This window comes from Lithobates pipiens, unplaced genomic scaffold (genome assembly GCF_037356315.1).
Source record: "Lithobates pipiens isolate NorthernLeopardFrog02 unplaced genomic scaffold, aLitPip1_a1.2 Scaffold_16, whole genome shotgun sequence".
In the NCBI taxonomy this organism is placed as follows: Eukaryota; Metazoa; Chordata; class Amphibia; order Anura; family Ranidae; genus Lithobates; species Lithobates pipiens.
In genome coordinates this window covers 111,411,017-111,419,217 of record NW_027507748.1, presented here as the reverse complement: position 1 = coordinate 111,419,217, position 8,201 = coordinate 111,411,017, and the positions used below count along the sequence as shown (strand labels likewise).

At 41.9% G+C, this 8,201-nt stretch overlaps 1 pseudogene; it reads left to right on the top strand.

Moving 5' to 3' along the window:
- The first annotated feature begins 810 nt into the window (after positions 1-810).
- Positions 811-7,583, top strand: LOC143984111 (uncharacterized; annotated as a pseudogene).
- The last annotated feature ends 618 nt before the right edge of the window (positions 7,584-8,201 follow it).

Here is an 8,201-nt window from a genome sequence, read left to right as displayed (position 1 = left end):
ACTCAACATCACAATAATCAAAAATTATGCACCAACCTCTGTTGCTGATGAAGCTGACATTGACCACTTTTATGAAGATCTACAACACCTTTTAGAACTAACTCCAAAAAAAGATATCCTTCTCATAATGGGAGATTGGAATGCTAAAGTAGGAAGTCAAAGCATATCCGGAATAACAGGTAAATATGGCCTTGGAGTACAAAATGAAGGAGGACAAAGGCTAATAGAGTTTTGTCAAGAGAACACACTGGTAATAACAAACACACTTTCCCAACAACCAAAGAGGCCACTCTATACTGTAGATGGACATCCTGGATGGTCATTGCAGAAATCAGATCCATTATATTCTCTGCAGCCAAAGATCGAGAAGCTCTATGCAGTCAGTCAAAACATGACCTGGAGCTGACTATGGCTCAGACCATGAGCTTTGTATGGCAAAATTCAGGTTTAAATTAAAGAAAGTGTGAAACACCACTAGATATTTCAGATATGATCTAAATCGGATCCCTTGTAAATACTCAGTGGAGCTGATGAACAGATTTAAAGGATTAGATCTGATAGACAGAGTGCCTGAGGAACTATGGAAGGAACATCATACAAAACGCAGCAATTAAAACTATCTCAAAGAAGAAGAAATGCAAGAAAGCAAAGTGATGAGGCCATACAAATAGCCGAACAAAGGAGGAAGGCAAAAGGCAAATGGAGAAAAGGGAAAATACACCCAACTAAATGCAGACTTCCAGGGATAGCAAGAAGAGACAAAAAAAGTTTTTAAACAATCAATGCAAAGAATTGGAGGAAAATAACAGAATGGGAAAGACTAGAGAGCTTTTCAAGAAAATTGGAGATATCAAGGGAAAGTTTTGTGCAACGATTATAGACAAAAATGGCAAGGACCTGACAGAAGTAGAAGAGATAAAGAAGAGATGGCAATGGATTATCCAGTTCCAGTAATGGAAGTGATGGTATCCCAGCTGAGTTATTTAAAATCCTAAAAAATCTTGTTGTTAAAGCACTGCACTCAACAGGCCAACAAATTTGGAAAACTCAAAAATAGCCACAGGACTGGAAGAGGTCCATTTACATTCCGATTCCAAAGAAAGGCAGCGCCAAAGATCGTTCAAACCACTGTAAGATCACACTCATCTCACACACTAGCAAGGTTATGCTGAAAATTCTACAAGCTAGGCTTCAGCAGCATGTGAACCCAGAGCTACAACAATTACAAGCTGGATTTCAAAGAGGCAGAGGAACTAGAGAACAAATTGCCAACATTCGGTGGATCATGGAGAAAGCAAAGGAGTTCCAGAAGAATGTCTACTTCTGCTTTATTGACCACAGTAAAGAATTTGATTGTGTGGATCACAACAAGATGTGGCAAATACTGAAAGAAATGAGAATACCAGACCACCTCTCCTGTCTTCTGAAAAACCTGTATGCAAGTAAACAAGCAACAGTTAGAACGGGACATGGAACAAAGTTGAGAAAGGAGTGCAGCAAAAATGAATATTGTAACCCTACTTATTTAACTTGTATGCAGAGTACATCATGCAAAATGCTAGGATCGATGAATCACAAGCCGGAAATAAGATTGCAGGGAGAAACAACAACCTGAGATATGCAGGCGATACCACACTAATGGCAGAAAAATTAAGAACTAAGGAGTCTCTTAATGAAGGTGAAAGAGGAGAGCACAAAAGCTGGCCTGAAATTGAACATTAACCTCTTAAGGACCAGCCGTCGCAGTTGTACTGCGGCCATGTGGCTGGTTCCTGCGAATCACCATCATTGTACGACGGCTCATACACATGGGTGCGCCCGCCCACTGGCCAGTGGGGGAGCCAATAAGCGGGTGGGGTGTACTCGATGCCCATCGGCTACCCACAATCGTTCCCCAAGGTGACAGAACAGGGATTTGCCTGTGTAAACAGGGCAAATCTCCATGGGGCAGCACAAAGGAGTCATAACCTCATAATGATTTATAAAAATCCAAATAAAATGAAGCCATCTTGGCTATAACAACACAATCAAAAATGTATTTAAACGTTGTCCATCCAGCCAATGCTGGATGACTATTCCCCAACTAAACAACACCATGATTATTATAAATAAGGGGGGGGGGGTGGGAGTCCCAGTCCTGAGGTACGGTCTGTAGCTAACGGCCGGATGGGCCCCTTTTAACTCCTGCTTCGTGGGCTTGCGCTCCCGCTGAATCTCCAATCAGCTGCCGTTGTCGCCCTGGCTGTAACCAGTGGCAATCCTGCAAAATACAGCACACTCACATTCCCCTTAGGCTGCCCCATGTCGGTCCCACATATTGCAAGGACCTGTCATGGGCCAGCACAAAGGAGTCATTAACACAACAAGCACAATAACACACTGACAACCTTTCTTCTTTTAACAGAATTTATTGATTTTGGTAAATATTTTTTTCTGGCCCTGGTGTTGTTCAAAGGGTGACCTCATAATGATTTATAAAAATTCTAATAAAATTAAGCCATCTTGGCTATAACACAACAATCAAAAATGTATTTATACGCTGTCCATCCAGCCAATGCTGGATGACTATTCCCCACCGACTGAGGCCAGGAGAGGATCTACTGGCTGAGGTCCCCCCAACACCATGGCACTCTCAATTAAATTTTGCAGACCCATAATAAATATGTCTATACCAATGTCCGACAGGTGGACCAAGTCCTTCCTAAATAAGCCAGGTATAAAACCTTCCAGCTCCAGATGGCGGAATGATAAACCGCCCAGGGAAACTATAAAGTTATGGATGGTTCTATGTATGTCCTAATTCTATCGACGTAGAATACGTTTCCACAAGGGGACCAAAGAAGCAGAGGGACCATCTCCGAAAAAGACAAGGTAGTACCTGGAAATAAGAGTTTGATGGCATAAATATCCTTCTTTATCTCACAAAGCAGTTCCCAGGTCTTAACCTTGCCAATGTCATCTCCCAAGTGAATGACTAGAATCGTAGGAGAGGGCCAAATGGAAGACAAATGAATTAAATGGCCTCTAAGATTACACCATCGAAGACCCCGAATACCTGACCACAAAACTGTAGTCATTAAGATCCAGACCTAAATACTGGAATAACTCTTAGTCCTTGTACACACGGTCAGAGATTCTAACGGAATGTGTCCTATCAGACCATTTTTGTCGGATATTCCGACTGTGTGTGGTCTGCATCAGACTGTTTCCGTCAGAATATCCAACGGACCAACTTTTCCAACTTACCGGTAAAATTTTCCGACAAAATGCTCCGATCGGACATACTCCGATCATGTGTAGCCTACTCCGACGGACAAAGTGCCACGCATGCTCAGATCAAATTCCTAGACCAAAGCTATTGGCTACTAGCCTGAACGTAGTCCCATCGTAACGAAATAACGTCATCACGTTATGTGCAATCGGATTTTCCGACAACTTAGTCTGACCGTGTGTATGCAACATCACTTCCAGACCTCTTCCGGAATTAATCTGTCGGAATTACTCTGACAGATTTGGTTGTCGGAACCTCCGACCGTGTGTACAAGGGCTTAGCCCTTGTACACACGGTCGGAGATTCAGATGGAATGTGTCCTATCGGACTGTTTTGTCGGATATTCCAACTGTGTGTGGTCTGCATCGGACTGTTTCCATCTGAATATCCGACGGACCAACTTTTCCAACTTGCCGGTAAAATTTTCCGACAAAATGCTCCGATCGGACATACTCCGATCATGTGTAGCCTACTCCGACGGACAAAGTGCCACGCATGCTCAGATCAGATTCCTAGACCAAAGCTATTGGCTACTAGCCTGAACATAGTCCCGTCGTAACGAAATAACATCATCACGTTATGTACAATCGGATTTTCCGACAACTTAGTCCGACCGTGTGTATGCAACATCACTTCCGGACCTCTTCCGGAATTAATCTGTCGGAATTACTCTGACAGATTTGGTTGTCGGAATCTCCGACCGTGTGTACAAGGGCTTAGATGAAGCCTGCTTACCAGCCCAGAAGACGTAGGAGTGGCTTACAATCCATATTGTACATTTAGCTGGATCTGAAACTTGAATTATAACATTAGCAATTCAGGGTGAACATAAGTCTTATACCTGCTAATAGCCCACCTACCAACCCTTTTTTGGCCTTCAGGAGGAAAACCCAGGAGTTTGGCAGTTGTGGCAGCCCCGATCCTAAATGAATGAGATGAGAATTTAAAACCGGAAAGGTTAAAGCGTTTAAGGCAGGAGGCTAAAACAGCAGAAAATTGGTATCTGGTCAAAGGGGATCGGTCCTGGTGGATAAAAAAGGAACCTTAGAAAGAGGGCCTTACTGACATAAAATTGGCAACATTGGATACCAGGCATATCAGTGGATTAGGAGATCTAGCCAGCAACACCCACTGACCATTACCAAAGTCAAATGTCTTTGACCTACAGATAAACAGTTTTAAACAGTCGGGACCCCAGGGATACGTGATTAGACAAAAGAAAAGAAGAAGATGCCTTGTTTTGAGCCAAAACTTCTCCAATTCTTAGAGCACCAAGAAAGATGACTGAGAAAACCACCTTAAACAGCAAAATTTCAAAACAAGAACTACCAACATTTTCTAATACGGACAATAGTTTAATTAACAAATCCACCGAAATAGGCCGGCAATCATCTTTAGCAGGGTAGGATTTCCAAAATCCTTTTAGGATTTGACAGACTTGAAAGAAAGATGTCAAAGCTGGCCGGCCCGAAAATTTTAGACAAAATGATACCCCAGCCAAAATCTTGCTAACCGAGGCAACTGAAATTTAATCAGAAAAGAGACAAAGGCTAAAGAGACATAGGCATCCCCTTCCAGTACATCAACATTCATGCTAGCACAAAAGGAGCACCATTTGGACCAGGCCAACTCATATTCTCGCCATGTCTTCTGCGCTACAGAATTCCAGAGGTGAGTCGATATCAGTCCCAAATCAAGCCCAGAGGAAATCTGGGCAGGCATTGCCGTGTTGATCCGCTGACAGAGTCAATACCCAAAATCTCTCGAACTGCAAACGAGATAAAGCATCAGCTATGTCATTCTCTAAACCAGCTATGTGACATACTCTTAACCAAATATTGAAACGTAAACACTGCAATACTAAGAAACGTAAAAGCTTAATGACTAGCTCAGATCTGGATGATAGCATATTGATAGCAAAGAGCACACCTTTGTTATCAATATGCACTATAACCCTACGGTTCATAAAATGGTCTTTCCATATCACAATCGAGACTATTACTGGGAATAATTCAAGGAGGACTATATTTTGCAAAATGTCCTGGGGAAGCCAGCTTGAGTGCCACTCAGAAGCGCACCAGTGGCCATCCAAAAAGGCTCCAAAGCCGGATGAAACCGCGGCATCGGTAAAGAAATTCAGTTGCAAATCGTCCGTAAAATCATGTCGCCACACAGTGGATCCATTGAAATTAGTAAGAAAGGCATCCCAAATCTTTAAATCCTCTTTGACACTTGCAGAAATGCAAACATGTGAGTATGGGTTCTTCAAACCCTTGATAGCCAAAGCAAAGCACCTAAAAAAAACTCTGATTATTGGGATAATCCTGGCTGCAAATGCAAATAGCCCCAACAAAGATTGCGCTTCCTTTAACCATACTTTACGCTTGGATAGAAACAAGGAGATCGTTTATCTTATATGATGCAATTTCCCTTCGGGTAGTCTAAACTCCATCAATGAGGAGTCAATATTAATGCTCAGGAACTCAATGGTGGGTGATGGAAAAAACGTCTTTCGTGGGCAATGGGAATACCAAATGAATCACAAACCATAAAAAATGTATCCATTGATTTAAGGCAAACTGGGGAGTCCATTGGGTCTATGAACAAAAAATCATCCAGATAATGGAGGAAACCTCCCGCAGGGAAGCATTGCGACAAAATCCAATGCACAAATTCTGAAAAAGCCTCAAAATAAAAACACGATAATGAAAACCCCATGGGCAGACATTTGTCAAAATAAAATTTGTTCTGGAAATGGAAACCCAGGGAATTAAAACCTTGTGGATGCACGGGAAGCAGGCTAAAAGCAGATTTGATATCTGCCTTCGCTAACAATGCTTTAAGAAACGTCTTAAAAGCACTAGCGCTTCATCAAAAGAGGAGTAGGAAACAGGAGCTATTACCTCTGCGATTTCATCGTTAAGCGAAGTGTCCGATGGATATGACAGGTGGTGGATAAGTCGGAAACTACTCTGCTCCTTCTTGGGGACAGTGCCCAAAGGAGAGAGACATAAATTTGCAAAGCGGTTGTGATCAAAAGGCCCAGCTACCCGGCCTTCTGTGACCTCTTTATTTTTTCTTGAACAATATCAGGATGTATCCTGGCAGAACGTTAATTCTTAACCAGCACACAACCTGTCCCAGTAAAGAAAGGAACCAAAAAACCTTCCCTAAAGCCATCAGTTAGTAACCGGGCCATCGTGCGGTCTGGGTAGTGATCTAACCAGGGCTGCATGCTTGGCAAGCTCACTTGGGTCATGGCTTTTCTCACTCGCATCTTGAGGTAATGAAGTGGTGGAGGATGTTGCTGACTTTCAAAAACACCTGCTCACAGGGTGGGTTCGGTTGCAGTAAGAACACCCGTGCCTATACCTGCAGTTTGAAAATAATTTACATTGCCCTTCATTGAAGGTGAAACAGAAACCTTTGCAAAAGGCAGTCTGTGGAGTTACTGGTCGAGAAAAGAACTGTTTTTTGTGGCAGCATGAGGTTCAGCCACAAACCCACATCCTTGCAACCCCATTGTAATGTCGGGTGAACCACTAGTTTCTGTCTAAAATTCTCGTCATAAGTGAACCACACTGTGCCACCAAAATGGCAAAAAGCTTCAGCAATTATATCTACGTGCTGAAATAAACCAGAACATTTTTCAGGAAAACGTTCCCCCAAAATGGCCGCATAGATGCAGAAAGCCTGCAGCCAATTTTGAAAATTATAAATTATAAAAAACAATAACAATGAAAAAATTTGTGTTTTTTTTTTCATTTTGGGATATTTATTTAGCAAAAAGTAAAAAAATATATATTTTTTTAAATTGATGCTCTTTTTTTGTTTATAGTGCAAAAAAATAAAAACTACAGAAGTGATTAAATACCATCAAAAGAAAGCTCTATTTGTGGGGGAAAAAAGGACATCAATTTTGTTTGGGTACGTCGTTGCACGGTCGCACAATTGTCAGTTAAAACAACGCAGTGCCATATCACAAAAAATGGCATGGACATGAAGGTGAAAAATCTTTAAATAGTTAAGAAAACTAAGATCATGGCAACCGGTCCCATCACTCCTTCGGAAATAGAAGGAGAAGAAATGGAAACAGTGACAGATTTTATCTTCCTAGGCTCCAAGATCATGGCAGATGGTGACTGTAGCCATGAAATTACTTCTTGGGATGAAAGCAATGGCAAACTTAGACAACTTTATAGAAAGCAGAGGCATCACTCTACCAACAAAGTGCCATATAGTCAAAGCTATGGTATTCCCAGCAGTTACCTATGGCTGTGAAAGTTGGACCATAAGGAAGGCTGAACGCTGAAGAATTTATACTTTTGAACTATGGTGTTGGAGAAGACTCTTGAAAGTCTCTTGGATGGCAAGAAGATCAAACCAGTCAATCCTGAAGGCAATCAACCCTGAATATTCACTGGAAGGACAAATCCTGAAGCTGAAACTCGAATACTTTGGCCACCTAATGCTAAGAGAGGTCTCATTGGAAAAGGCCCTGATGCTGGGAAACATGGAAGGACATAAGGAGAAGAGGACGACCAGAAAACACGATGGATAGATAGCATCATCGAAACAATAAACATGAAGTTAAGCAAGCTCCGGGAGGCAGTGGAGGACAGAAAAGCCTGGCGCACTATGGTCCATGAGGTCACGAAGAGTTGGACAGGACTAAACGACTGAACAACAACAACAATAGTTATCTCCTCCAAATCAGAAGCCATGGTCATCTCAAGGAAACCTGATTTTCTTTTTTGGTGTGTGGGTGTACTCTGACTTGTAGGAAGGAGGTGAGGTGATAATTTTTTATTAAAATAAAGCTTGTGGGTAAAACGTATACATTTTGTTAGCAGTCAAAATTGTAGTTAGTTTAAAGGTATTTTGTCATACCATGCTTGTGCTCCTTCAGACAAGAGTTTTCTGTTGGAGA